We start from the raw sequence: 14,162 nt of genomic DNA, 5'->3' as shown, positions 1-14,162 counted from the left end.
ATATTAGAACATGTACAATTCTTGGGTATAAATGTAGTTTTGGTTTGGTCATGATAGCTCTTGCTTGAATTCTGTTCTTTTGAACACCAGATGGCAGCAAAAAATAATTACATTCATGTCCAGCTAGTCTGTTTCCTACTGACTCCTGATCAATATCCATCATCTTAAATTGAGGATGCGCTTTGAGTCAGAAAAATCTACATTTAAGGTTGATTTTTACATTACGGAATTTTTGTGTTGTCTCTGGGGAGACAATCGTTGAGTAGCAGTGACAAAAACTAGTTGAAACTTGCAATTACAGTACCAACAAAGACACAAATCCATATGACCTCTGACGCCAGTATCTCAGATCCGCTCTAAGGCCCACCTTAAGTTCTACATAATGACTTTCTTTATTGATTACCTTAGGACCACCCCTGGTCAAATTGTGCTGTTTTGGAGAAATACGAATACATGGGAAACAAATTGTTCAAGGAAGTATTTTTTGTTCAAAAAATAACAATTCAACATGTCTTTTTAATGTCCAGGGCTGGGATGAAACCTGCACTCTTTGCTTTAGAAGGTAGCAGCTGTACCATTACACCACCAGGGGCTGACATTATGTCAGTCAGTCCAATGTCAGCTTACCTGTCTCTTTTTCCCCCCATCCTTGCCTTGCCTTGCGCATACTTTACAGATTTATCCATAGTATTTATACATAGTACGTATGTTGGTAATGTTGGAAACAATACTGTATATCACAATTTGGAACTGCCTTAACAAGAATATATCAAATATATGTGGCTTTTTTTTTCGTAAATGTAATTTAGGAAGACACATAACCTCCGATGACACAAGTCAACATTCATTAGCTTTATTTCCATACAAAATTAGTTCCATTTATTTTGACACCATCATGTGTTCTACTGAATCCATTTTCTGCCATGTTGTCCCTCCTGTCCATCACCATGGTGTTGACAAATTAAGATGTGCAAGCCTGCATGACAGATGTTGCTCTCCAACAAGAACACACACACATACACACACACATATGAGCATGCACGCAGAGTGTGAGCAACGCAGTTTAACAAGCACCACGGCAGTGATGTGGTCAGCGTTGCCTCGTGCATTCGTCGAGAAGCCACATGAAGGCTTCTGGGTATTAAAGGACAAGGCTTGCTTGGCTGGGAGGGAATCTGTCAAGCAGGAAAACTCTGTTCACCCCCTCTTTCTCAACCTTTCATTTCTTTTCAATATTTCTTTCACTTTACTTCGCTTAGCAAGGTCTGTCTTTCACCCAATTTTCTCTCGCCGGTATGTTTCCTCCTCCGTTTCTTTCATTCTGCGGCATATTAGACTCTCTTGTAATACTCCCCATCTTAAAAAGCTAAAACCACTGGAATGTTCCAGCTAAGAGGTGGGCGGACCTAGGGGGACGGGAGAGGCCAATATAACCAATTAAGGAGGAGATTGAGGTAAGACGGACAGCTTCTAAATGGTGTAATAACAACCTACTAAAATGTAATTACAATGCAATAGCAATAGTCACTTCTAATGACAGGATATATGCCAATGTAATTTCCTAATAATGGCTTTGGCGCAATGGCTGACTGTTAACATGGCGTGGAGATTATAGAGAGGTGTCTGAAAGCAGAAATCCAACCACAGAGACTTGTAAAAGTGTGAGGGCATAACGGACCCTTAAGTAGAGCCGATAAATTGAAGCAGTCCATACAACAGAATGATCCGATAAGTATAAACTTGAGTGAAGTCATGTCACCCGGACATGTAATATTCAGGAAGCATTTATGTACTGTACTGTATGTATAATTTAAAAACGGTTGATACACCCATTCTATTTTTTTTGGGCTTAACAGAACTTTATATGTTTCGATCACAGTTGATACGTTGAAGCAGGGCGTACACCAGAATGCACTAAGTGTAAACATGTAATCAGGTCATGTAATATTCGTGAAGCAGTTCACATATGTGTAATTTAAAGTGTTGATACACCCATTCTTTTTTTAGGGCATCATGGACCCATTCCTGTATCGATCAGAGTTAATAAATTGAAGCAGTACACACAACAGAATGCGCTATTAAGTGTAAACATGTAAAAAGATCATGTATTATTCATGAAACAGTTTATGTATGTCTAATTTAAACTGCTGATACACCCAGTCTCTTTTTATGGCATAACGGACTCTTGCATGTATCAATCAGAGCTGATAAGTTGAAGCAGTACATACACCAAAAGAGCTAACAAGTGTAAACATGTAATCAGGTCATGTATTATTCATGAAGCAGTTTATGTATGTGTCATTTATAATGTCGATACACCGTTTTTTTAGGGCATAATTGATTATGTGAATCGATCAGAGTTGATAAGTTGAAGCAGTGCGCACACCAGAATGAGCTAATAAGTGTAAACATGTAATCAGGTCATGTAATATTCATGAAGCAGTTCGTGTATGTGTCATTTAAACTGTTGACACACCCATTCTTTTTCATGTGACGAGAGTGAATGTTGTTATATTTGAGCCCCCTGCTGTTTGTCCAGCAGCCATTCATGATACTGCCATACAAGCATCTGTCCATCCATCTCCATCCCTTCATTCATCATTCCATCTCTAACAAGAGGAGTGGATGCTGGCGTCCATTATTACAGAGCATCCCAGAATAGAGTCTCGTTTTATTACAAGTCCCTCTGGTCGCCGTGGCTACCCAAATTACAGGCCAGCCTTCTCACACATAAAAAAAAAAGTTGCCCAGCCGAAAACCAGCCACCTCAATAAAGGACGGATTAGAACATCCTTTGCTTTTTTCCCTTCCTTTCCTTTTTGAAAGGTTTTTCTGTACATTTTTTTCTCCCTCTGGAGTTTTGTTTTATGTCGGAGCACCGCGGTCTTCTCTCCGGCGGTTTTGTTCCCCGACCCTGCGGCGGGAAAATGCGCTCACTTGTGGGTTTCTGGGAAGGCAGCAGCGGACGAAACATCTGCTGGGAGCAAGATGTAAGTGTGTGTGTGTGTATAAAAACACACGGTTATCATGTTTTGGTTGACAGATCTGTTTGAGCGATAGCAAAATAGCACGGGAAAAATATTTAGCGTTGCGTTCAGTTTGTCGGTTGTTTGGAGACTCGGATTCAGATGTGTTCTTTCATGTAAGGCTTACTCTACATCGCAGGTCACCTTATTCTGATTTCTTTTTTCTGATATACAGTGGAACCTTGGTTAGCGTCATTAATCCGTTCCAGAAGGTCTGACTCTAACCAAAACATACTGTAACTTAATCTTTTTTTTTTTTACATAAGAAATAATGTAAATCCAATTCAAAAATCCAAAAGCCAAAAATGTTAGCACAAAACACGTTTTTATAGTTTTACCATGATAGTTTTACATGCAGAAAACATTGACAGATGCACATAAATACATATACATGATGAATGAAAGGGATAAATGAACATTTAAGATTACTTTAATCGTCACTCAAGACATGATTGTTGACAAAGACACGATATGGCAGCAAGATCAATAAGGACACCGCCTTTGTGTTGTGCCATGATTTATTTCTTGAATTCCAATAGTGTTTCTCATCTCTCTGCTTTTCTATTGATCACAGCTGCAAAATAACCCAAAATGGAGCCAAAGAAAGTTGCAAGTGGCAGCATTTTGAAAACAAAAGTGAAAAACACTGCAGACTTCAAGAAATAACTGGTGGTGTCTGTGTCGATCTCATTTCTTTGGCAACAATTACGTTTTCAATGAAGATAAAACTGTTCATTAGCAAAGAACTAGAGTCAATCGCCGACGGCCAACAAAGCTGACTTCCAGTTCCGGTTTCCATGTACTAACAAGCTAATAGGCTGCTAACAAGGGTGTTTTGTGATAAAAATACATTAAGAACACAGTAGGACTCATAGTGGATTAATAACATAATAAAATGCACACCACATTGTACACTAACGGAGACAAAATTTTGGCATGCATTTTTGATACTAAAACATGCTAACCGGGAGGTATGCTAACCAGGATTTCCACTGTAATAATTCACAACCAATATCAAATTTGTAAAAAAAAAATCTCTTTGAATTACAAAGCTCAGGTCAGAAATTAAACATAGTAATTGTGCTTAGTTATTACTGTCGCTTTCATAGGAGACGATCCTTTGACATGCTCAAGGATACTGTAGCAACCTGGCAGTTATGTGTGATTTCTGTGAATGTGACATGTCCTGACTGTGTGTGCGTGGGTTTGCTGATGTTTAGTCGGGGTTGCGGCAGACAGTAGCTTTTTTTGTTTTTTGCAATGAGATTTTTGATCGATCACTCGTCATCCACGTAGATGTTACAGTGTAGTCTTTATCCTTAATGATGGTCACGACAGTCGACTACTGAAAGTGTATAGTGTATGTATTCTTCTGCTGTAACTAGTTCTCAATCAAGTCTTGTGTTTAGGACCAAAATGAGGTTTTGAATGAATTCACGGGAGCGTGTTCGTAACCAAGAAATGCTCTAACACGGTTTGTAGGAGGTGCTTAAAACTAGGGTCTAAAGATGGTGATAAAATAAAAACAGGATATTTTGGGACTTTCATTTCCAAAAGATCTCTCCTTTTAAATCCAAAATGAGAAATACAGCTCAGGAGGCTTGCTCATTAAATGATATGAGGACTCTTTATCATGTGGCAGCCCACAAGACGTAGGCCTGCGACCCATCTCGGTTTCCGAGCCATCGTTTAAGAAGCCATGGTTTTACAGGAAGTGTGAATGTGGTGTGTGATGAAAGGATGGGATGAGGTGTGTGTGGAGGGCTGTGTGTGTGTGTGTGTGTGTGTCTACAGTGCACACTGTTATTACGTTGCTGCGGTAGCCATGATGTAAGACGTTCACAAAGGAGTAAACAACAGTAGCACGCTATTGACCGACATGAAAACATGTCTTTTTAGATTAAAGGTAGAAAGTCCGACATTGTCATGTAAATTTGAAGATATTCCTGACAAAGAGTCTGCACGACACGCCATAAGTCGCTCGCGATTTCACAGGGGACTTCAAAGACCACAACCTGGAGCCCATCCCAGCGGTGACTCAGTGTCAGTCTCGGTAACGATGGTCAGTCGGAAGTGCACCACTTTGGTGGTTGCCACTAAATTATATTCATTTAAGATTAATGTCCTAGTGTACAGAAATGGCATGACTTTACGACTCCCTGATTTAGGACCATCAGCAGGTCTGTGTGTAAAGTTTCATTCATATCCAACTACTTGCACAATTATGTAATTTCATATTACTTAACCACGAATGCTAGTGAGTAAATCAATAACAATGATCATCAGAATCAATGCAGCAGTAAACGTACTTAAAATATGGATACAGTCCAAGCAGCTATATATCAAACAGTGGAATGTTTTGGCTGGCCAAGTCAGTCCAGCTGAGGTTTTTCCATATCCTGAAGACTGGACATGTGACACTTATGACAACCATAATTGGTTCTCCTAGTTCATGTGCAGAGATATAGAAAAACACTTGAGTCACTCAAAATGCATACAACTGCATGCGTACACATAAGTCATTAATTCAAATTAAATATCTAAATTGCACTAGAACCAAATATTTCACTGTTAACTGTGCAATAAGTAAACAGTCATTCCTCGCTACATGTTGCGGTATTTCAAGAAATTAATTAACAAATGATCGCTGTGTTGTGGTTGACTATAGAAAGATAGAGACTATATTAATCTCCAAGAGAATTTCACGTGGTTGTGGTTGACTATACTCCATTATTAGCCATAAAATATTGAAAGACAAGTCAGATGTAGTATTCTGGTTGATTGGCATCAGTAATGACACAAAACATTGATGAGACATGACATTACAGTACATTACTTTAACACTGCATTTAGTTAGCCATGGCATGTCCAAAATGATAGACTGAAAAAAGGTTATCCTCTCATTCCGTGTGGAAGGTGCAAAATTTTGGCTTCTTATTCTGTCCTTCTCCACTCCATCCTTTCTTCAGTTTAGAATAAATAAATTTGAGGCCATGGCCATCTCTTATGTCCCTCCAGTGATTGCATAGCCTAGTATTAGCAATGTGGTTTAAACAAATAATAGGTGTAAAGGTGGTCTATGGAGCTCAAATAATGGTAAAAAAAAATACTTTTGAAAGTCATAAACAGATTTTCTATGCTCTAACCACAAAAATATTCCATTTGTTAATATTGAATCCCACTTTGCGGAAATTCACTTATCGCGGTCAGGTCTGGAACCAATTAACCGTGTTAAATGAGGGACGACTGTATAGTCGACGAGTAGCTAGCCGATATGGTGTGGTAAGGTGGCAATACGCCAGTACCGTAGTTTGATCGGCGTAACAGTGTTAATAATAATAATAATAATAATATCACTGTAGCTTGGTTAATATGCACATAACATGATATGCAAATGGAGCGTTGTTGGCGGAATAAGCGTTTCCCTTTACGTGCATTCTCAGATCAGTCTTTTTATCTGTTTTTGTATCTTTTGAACGTACAGAAAAAAGAAAGACATACGTGTTCATGTCTCATAAGGATTGTGGATGATGAGCAAAATTCCAAAAAAAGTGCAGTTTTCCTTTAAGAAACTGTTTCAGCCATACGCTGCACACATTGTAGTTACAAATGTACACTTACACAACAGCATGTCGTGTCAAAGCATCGTCCTGCTGGGAAATGTTAAGTGAATTGACTTGTAAGACTGCTGCACACACTATTTAAATTGCCATTGAAAAAAATCCAAATTATTTACAATGTAAAGCAGAGAAAAGGTAATCCACGAATAGATGGGGATGTACTGTAACGTGTAATGGATGTGCTGTGCATTCGGATAACAATAAGGAGTTGGGAGGACACAAACGGGAGCACCATGTGAGCTGCGATGTAGCGTATGCGAGCGTCAATGCCAACATCACAGGCACATTCTAACGTTATATTATCATGCTAGGTAAAACCAAATTATCAAATATACACCTTTTACATCCACAGCTGACTGACTGATAGTTGGCAGAGCCCCAGAATTTATTTCAAGATGTGTAGCAAAGCCTGCTTTCTTACAAAGCAATCCTGTCCATGAGTAACAAGGTTTTTCCTTCATCTCATCAACCAACCGAGCACCTCATCTCTCAAAAGTGGAGCAAACAAGTGAGAAGGGGATGATTAATTTTTCTAATTTTTGGTAGTCGTAAACAGGCTCTGTATTAACATCATTTTTAATCACTTTTAAATTAAGCACATTTTTAATTTTGTTTTCACCTGAAATTCACCCTTATGTTCATTCAGTTCAGTTAGTTTGCTGTAAATCCCGGAAGCCCGGTTTTACCTTTTAGTTTAAACTATCAATCATTTAATTCCTGCCAAGGAGCTACTTAGTTTTTGCATTTCAGTCCACCTGCCTTCACTCAACGTCACAAAATCTCTCTTTTGCCCAAATATATAATTACAGTCTGCCTGTATGTAGCTAAATACGCCCCGGCGCTCGTCTGGTCTCCCTGGTCATGTTTTTTCCTCCCACCGGTCGTGTTTGAAGCTTTTATAATTGGCAGAGGCATCGTGTCAGGATTAGAGGCTGCTGGTTTGAACACTCCAACACCCCTGTTTTCCCATTGCCTCTCCATCCCACTCTTAACATTCAGACAACCGCAGCTTTAAACCCCACATTTCACTCTTACCCCCTCTTAATTTTCCACATATTGCGTGTGTTGGGGTTAAATACTGCATATAAAAAATGTAATGCAGACTGAATTGAATTCCTACAAATCCAGAGTTCACACTTCATTATTAGGTGCTGCTAAAAAACTTTTTAATTCATTCACTGATATCAAGAATTCGTATACACTATAGTACGTACGTTTCAGGGTAAAGTAACACCTCTCAACTGACATGCATACCTTGATATTAATGGTTTAAAATGCACATATTGACCTTCTTACCCCTTACACAAGTGCCACTAATAGTTGGCCATCAGTCAACATTATCAGCCACCTGTACATACTGTAAGTGTGCCCTGCAAACCAAAATCACTGCACAAAACAACATTTTCTGCTTGGAATAACCCGAGCTCGACATAAAGTTGTCTGGTACAGTGGGGCGGCATGGCTCAGATGGTACAACGGCCGTCTTCCTACCTGAAGGTTGCTGGTTCAATCCGCCGTCCTCCCATGACAATGTCGAAGTATCCTTGAGAAAGATACTGAACGCCAAGTTGCTCCTAATGCTGCGTCATCAGTGGGTAAATGTACCGCTTTGAGTACCATGAAGGTAGATAAGCATTATACAAGTGAAAGTACCATTTACCATTTGTGTCCTGCGTGCCATGCTATCAGTCCACTAATTCTGCCATTACTCCTCCAGCTTCCATTTTTGTAAGCTGCTATGCACAAAGGATGTTATTATATCACAACAAAATCATCAACCTGTGCTTTAATACCAAGCATCTTGTCCCCTCATGAAGGAATATCTAATCAACCAGCCTTGTTAAACTTTTTACAAGTGTTAATTACGTTTTCTGGTGCCAGCGAGACGCCTGTGGTTAAATTCTGCGCCTCCTGCATCTCAGCCGTGCTGTGTAATGCTCCATTATGGGAACAGTCAGATAAATAACATGTGAGGATGTATGTATTCTAGCTTTAAATATGGAAAAATATTACACTTGAATCTTCCTGATGAGTAATAATTTGAACAAAAAACATGTTTTTGGATAAACTTACTCCAGTGTTTGTTTGGCTTTATGACGCTCCCCCCGCACAGGCCTACGTGGGTTTGTACAAACAAAGGGTGTTTGGACCATGAAAGCATTTAAGCTGAAACGATGGAGCCGATGGTCAGTGATGTCATCAAACGTGTTGACTTTGTGTGAGTCACAGTCAGTTCTGGTCAGCGGAGCCCCAATTTCTCAGTTTCTTGGTCTTTTGTGTTTATTTCTCTTTCTCGCGTCATCTCTGTGTCACTCCCACTTCGGCAGCCCACCTCAGTGGAGGATGAATGTTGAACCGTAGCATGGAGGAGACTGAGGTTGGCAACGACTGCAAAAAGGTTGAATTCTTGCTTGAGTGCCAGATATGCAACTCGGCACATTTGATGTTAAATATGAGTTTGGAAGGTTGTTTGACTAAAAATACCCAATGATTGACTCATGTTCAGTCTAGAGTCCAGTGTGCCCATTCTCCCAAAGTCAGCTGGGCTACCCTGCAAACTCGAACATGGCAGAAAATGAATAGATGGATGGATAGGCCGAATTGATCGTTTGCCTCTGTGCCCAAATTGAACTGGGACAGGACCCACCTCCCTCATGACCCTGAACGCCTTGCCACCATGTGCAGTTAGGGCAGGTTTCTTGAACTCTATATTTATTGTGCACACAAAATATATCCAATCTTTAGAGGTAATTTAAATGGGTTTATCCTGAAATAAGAATATATGTAACATTCTGCAGAATGAGAGCGCAAGCCGTTAAGATAAAAGCCCATACATTCAACTAAACGTCCAGTTGGATTCTTAAGGTTCGGGGAGTGAGATTTACCAACGTACATTCATGCACCCACACTTGTCACCTGTTCCATATACTGTATATATTACTGCTGTCAAATGATGAAAAATTTGAACCAAATTAATCAGTTTTCAAATTAATTAATCATGATTAATCCCCATTTGCCACTATGTGTGAAATATACCCATTTTTGCTGTATTTTATGAAGAGAAAGATAAATGACAGGACACAATTAGATATATTTTGTATAGAACACCTCCGAATGAACTGAAAGTTTAAATTAAGCTACAAGATAGCACGCATCTGAAAATTTATTTGTGTAACGCTAGTCTCTTTACGAGCAGAATCACACTTTAATCACTTTATTATGAGCCATTCAAAGACACCACATAACTTAAGTTAAAATCGTACCAATTGTACTTCCACAGTGAGAGTTACGTTAGTGAGAGATAAAAATATCCACTTACTGTTTTTTTTGTCTTTCTGTTTATTTAGATCACACATACACACATAAATATCTAAAGAGGTTGTGGATGAATACCATTACTACTAAAGCTATAAGTCACACCTTTTTTCATGGTTTGGCTGGTCCTGCGACTTATACTCTGGAGCGACTTATATATGTTTTTTTCACAGTGAGCCACGAGATGGCGCTCTCGGCGTATGTGCCAGGATGTGCTACTCCTATCACTCCTGTACCACTGACAATTTCCAATATAAACATCAACTGAGAAAGACAGAACACAAATGCCCCCAAAAAGAAAATCAAATTCTGCAGATTACAAGCTGCGAGTAAACTAGTCATGCTGTTTAGGCTATAGTTATCTGAATAACTGTTAATATGTTACTTTAACATACCACCTGTTCACGTTATGTTAACAGACGCCTATTTAGCCTGTTGTTCTCCATTTTATTGCTATTACTAGAACTTGCCTTTCAAGATGAGATGTCTGTTTTTGGTCTCTGATTTAATAAAATATATTTCCCCCAAAAAATGTGGCTTATAGTCCAGTGCAACTTATATATGTTTTTTTCTTCTTCATTCTGCATTTTTGGCTGGTGTGACTTACTCTGGAGCAACTTATCGTCCGGAAAATACAGTACATTTTGCAGCCAAGAAACACACTACGGAATGAAGATAACAGACTGTTGGGATTAAATACTAAAATTTAAGTTGTAAATGTTGGTCAGTGCTTCTGATAGTGGTTAGGCCAGCAGAGAAGGCCTTTCTGGTCTCTGACCGCCTAATTCAAATTTGATCACCAAAGTCGCGAAAGGACATTGTAAACCACATTGTGACATTAGAACAATAATGCATCTAAAATGGCTTCTGAACAATAATGAACTCTTCTACATTATGGTCTTTATAGCCGTCATAGACATTTTGCTGATGCAGCGCTGTTTGTTTCTGTTGTTTTGTTATTGTCGTTGCAACTGTTGTTCTTTTCTCTCTCTGTATTGTCTCCCTCTTGTCCCCGCACTCCCCCCTCTGTTTTCTTTTCTCTTCTTTTCTATCCCCCCCTGCTCCGGTCCGGCCGCTCCAAATTTGCATAACAACAAAACATCAAAGTCAAATACAAATCTATATAACAGGGGATGAGCAGCTTACACTTTTCCCTGGCAGAGCAAATCTGTTTAGCATGTAAGGGCATTTAGACCAACAATACTATCTGCCCCATTGGCTGGACAGGACAAAAAAAAAGGAGAATAATGAACTCTAGTTACTCTGTGGCACAATATGAATATACAGTATGGTTTTTATGGTCTATTAGTTTCATCCGTTTGAGTTCATTTCAAGCTGTTCTCACGCAAGTTTCCGCATTGTTGTGACCAAAAGCGATTCTACAGTAATTATTTGTGTATTTCACTGTTGCTCACTGACAAGAGTCAGAACTTGTGCCCATGAGCGTATTTAAAACAATAATATGTAGCAATTTAGTCCTAAAATAAAAGCATCAAAGTCGTTTTGATGCTACAGTGACTTATAATAAAAAGAATAGTGTCTCTGTCATTGCCATGGCTACCTACTTTTGTGGTTTATGCTATTGCCGCGACAGTTCTCATGTTGTGTTAGCACTAATGTCTGTGCCAAAGTTACTGTTCAGAGTTGTGTGCAGTGCTTGTTCTGATGTTGCCACACGCTCAAACGATCAAACAATGTTTATTTCAAGACTTGATGACAAATTGTGCCACTCATTCAGCTTCGGACCATGTCATTGTCGGTTAACAAATGTACATTTGCTACTGTCTCTGTGTGTTTACTATTTTACCTGTAGGGGGAGCCTTGGAGCAAAAAATATATTCCTGAGTGCTTCGTATTTATTAGTTCCTATTGTTGCTTTTCATCACTTGTGCTTGTCTATTGTTATTTTGCACATGACCTGAGATGCCAATGCCCCCCTCCCCAGACAGCTGTCTCACCACAGCACAGATCCAGTGTGTGACACAATGTCATAAACATGAGTACACATGGGAACATACAAACACGTTGACTATAAATACCATTCCTGTGAAAAACACAGTGCAGAAGCACAAATATTTGAGTATAAATGAATTTATTGATATGTTGCCCATGCCAGCCGGCATTGCTTGGAGCCGCAGAGTGGTGAACCAGTGCGGTGACATTGAAGTGGCGTTGAGGGATTGTGGCAACGCATGTTCCGAGTTATGCAGTTGACCAATCGGTGGGCTGGAAACTGGCAGCCGCATCACAGAAGGAGTCACTGATCAGTACCAGTCTTTGAGCGAGTCCATCTCTCTTATTTGCTCTGTCTCGTCTTCTCTCTCCACTTTCTTGTGGTCTTTATCTCCGTTTGCTTTTCCTCTGTGTTGTTTTCTTCCTAGCACGTATTTGTGTCAGTCGGAAATGTGATTCTTCCTCACATCCTTCCTTCTTTCTCTTTGAATCCTCAAGTGCGTGCGCGCAGACTTTTGGTTCCTTTGCTTTTTTACAAGATGTATGTAATTTCATTTCCCGGTTTTGTATTTGATGTCAGGCCGAGATTTTCTATTTGACTTGAAGTCAAATAACTCAAGATGTTCAAACACATCAAAGTTCAGTGTACAAATAACAATAGTGTAATATAATATTAATATTTGTACCACAGCTAAATAAATAAATAAATGCAATTAAAACGTATTTATACCGAAGCTATAGTGAAGTCACTTTTATAAACATTTGGTTTTATTCTCTGGTAATCCCTTGTTTATCGTGGTTAATTGGTTCCGTGGTAAGTGACTTTCCGCAAAGTAGGATTCCTTATTTATGAATTATAGTTACAGCATTGAAAACCTGTTTACGACCTTCTAAATACAGTTTTTTAACATTATTAGAGCCCTCTAGACATGAAAGAACCATGTAGTTACCTTTACACTCATATTACCCAATATAGTAGACATAAGAGAAAAATAAGACACATATTTTGCAAAAATGTAGACAAGGCAGAATTTGGGCAAATATTTTAAACGAAAACTGAATAATCCGAAAACTAGGCTGTGCAAAAACTGAGGTTTGACTGTATGTGTTTACATTGAGATAAATGTATGTTTAAGAGAACACATGCAGCCAACTAATGTTCACTCATAAAAGCAAACAAAGGAGATTTACTTCAGCTGAGCATGCTCACAATGGCTTCCCCTGTTACTCTCGTTCTTTATCTCTTGCTGTTGCTCTCGGCAAACGGACTAGTTTGTTTCATGCAGTATGAAAACTGAGGCAAAATATGGATGAAAATGTTCAACTAAAACCGAATCATACGATAACGTGTGCGTACGAAAACCGAGGTTTGACTTGTAGAACTGTCCAGTTTCAATTAAATGAACTGTTGTATCACCCCATCTTTACCATTATCCATACCCCTCTGCCAGCATCTTGTTGCCTTCATTTCCTTACCTGTCCATCTGTCCAATCTTTTTATTTTGCATCTTTCTCACTTGCCCTCCCCCCTCCCCCTCCGCCTTCTCTCCCTGCTTTCTGCCCAAGGTTCCGAAGCCCAGCTGGCATGGCTTTCCTCGCGGTGTAGTAAAATATAAATATAATAAGGACGTTTTTGAGCTGGTGAATCCATTCTGAGCGGAGAAACATCACCACAGAGCCCACAAATGTGGCACATGCTCAGGAGAGCGAGGAAGGAGAGAGCGAGAAGGAGGGGGGGGAGAACCCTTTCTTGACATGGAGGGAGTATTGACTGCATTATTGTTGGCCCTACCAAACCCTCTGTATTTCTTATTAGGGCACTTCATACAAATTTGACCAACTCTTTGTCAAGTAAGTGTGCAAAGTGTGCATGAGATTCTGCACAGACCAAGCCCCAAAGTTTCCTATTTTAGGGCTATTCACATGTAATTATTAATATGGCATTCAAGTGCATTAAGAAGTAGTAATTTGTGTGCAGCTGGCTTGTGTTTGTTCTTCCAGCAATGACAACAACTTGTATGATTCCGTACAGCCAGACATTCGCAGGGCAGTGTCAATGCTGTGTTCGCAACATGCTTACACACCAGTGCTTACCTGCATTCTTGCATGTGTGCATGCCTCATGTGCTTGCATCACAGCAGAGTGAACTTCAGTCCCTTGGCCCAGCTCTTTGTTTGCTTTAGCTGTGCGGTGGCTAGCCTTACCCGCTAACTCTGAGACACATTTAGCCAGTACTCTACTTTTATCA

This window comes from Dunckerocampus dactyliophorus, chromosome 9, assembly GCF_027744805.1.
Source record: "Dunckerocampus dactyliophorus isolate RoL2022-P2 chromosome 9, RoL_Ddac_1.1, whole genome shotgun sequence".
Taxonomy (NCBI): domain Eukaryota; kingdom Metazoa; phylum Chordata; class Actinopteri; order Syngnathiformes; family Syngnathidae; genus Dunckerocampus; species Dunckerocampus dactyliophorus.
Note: the sequence above shows the minus strand (reverse complement) of the source record.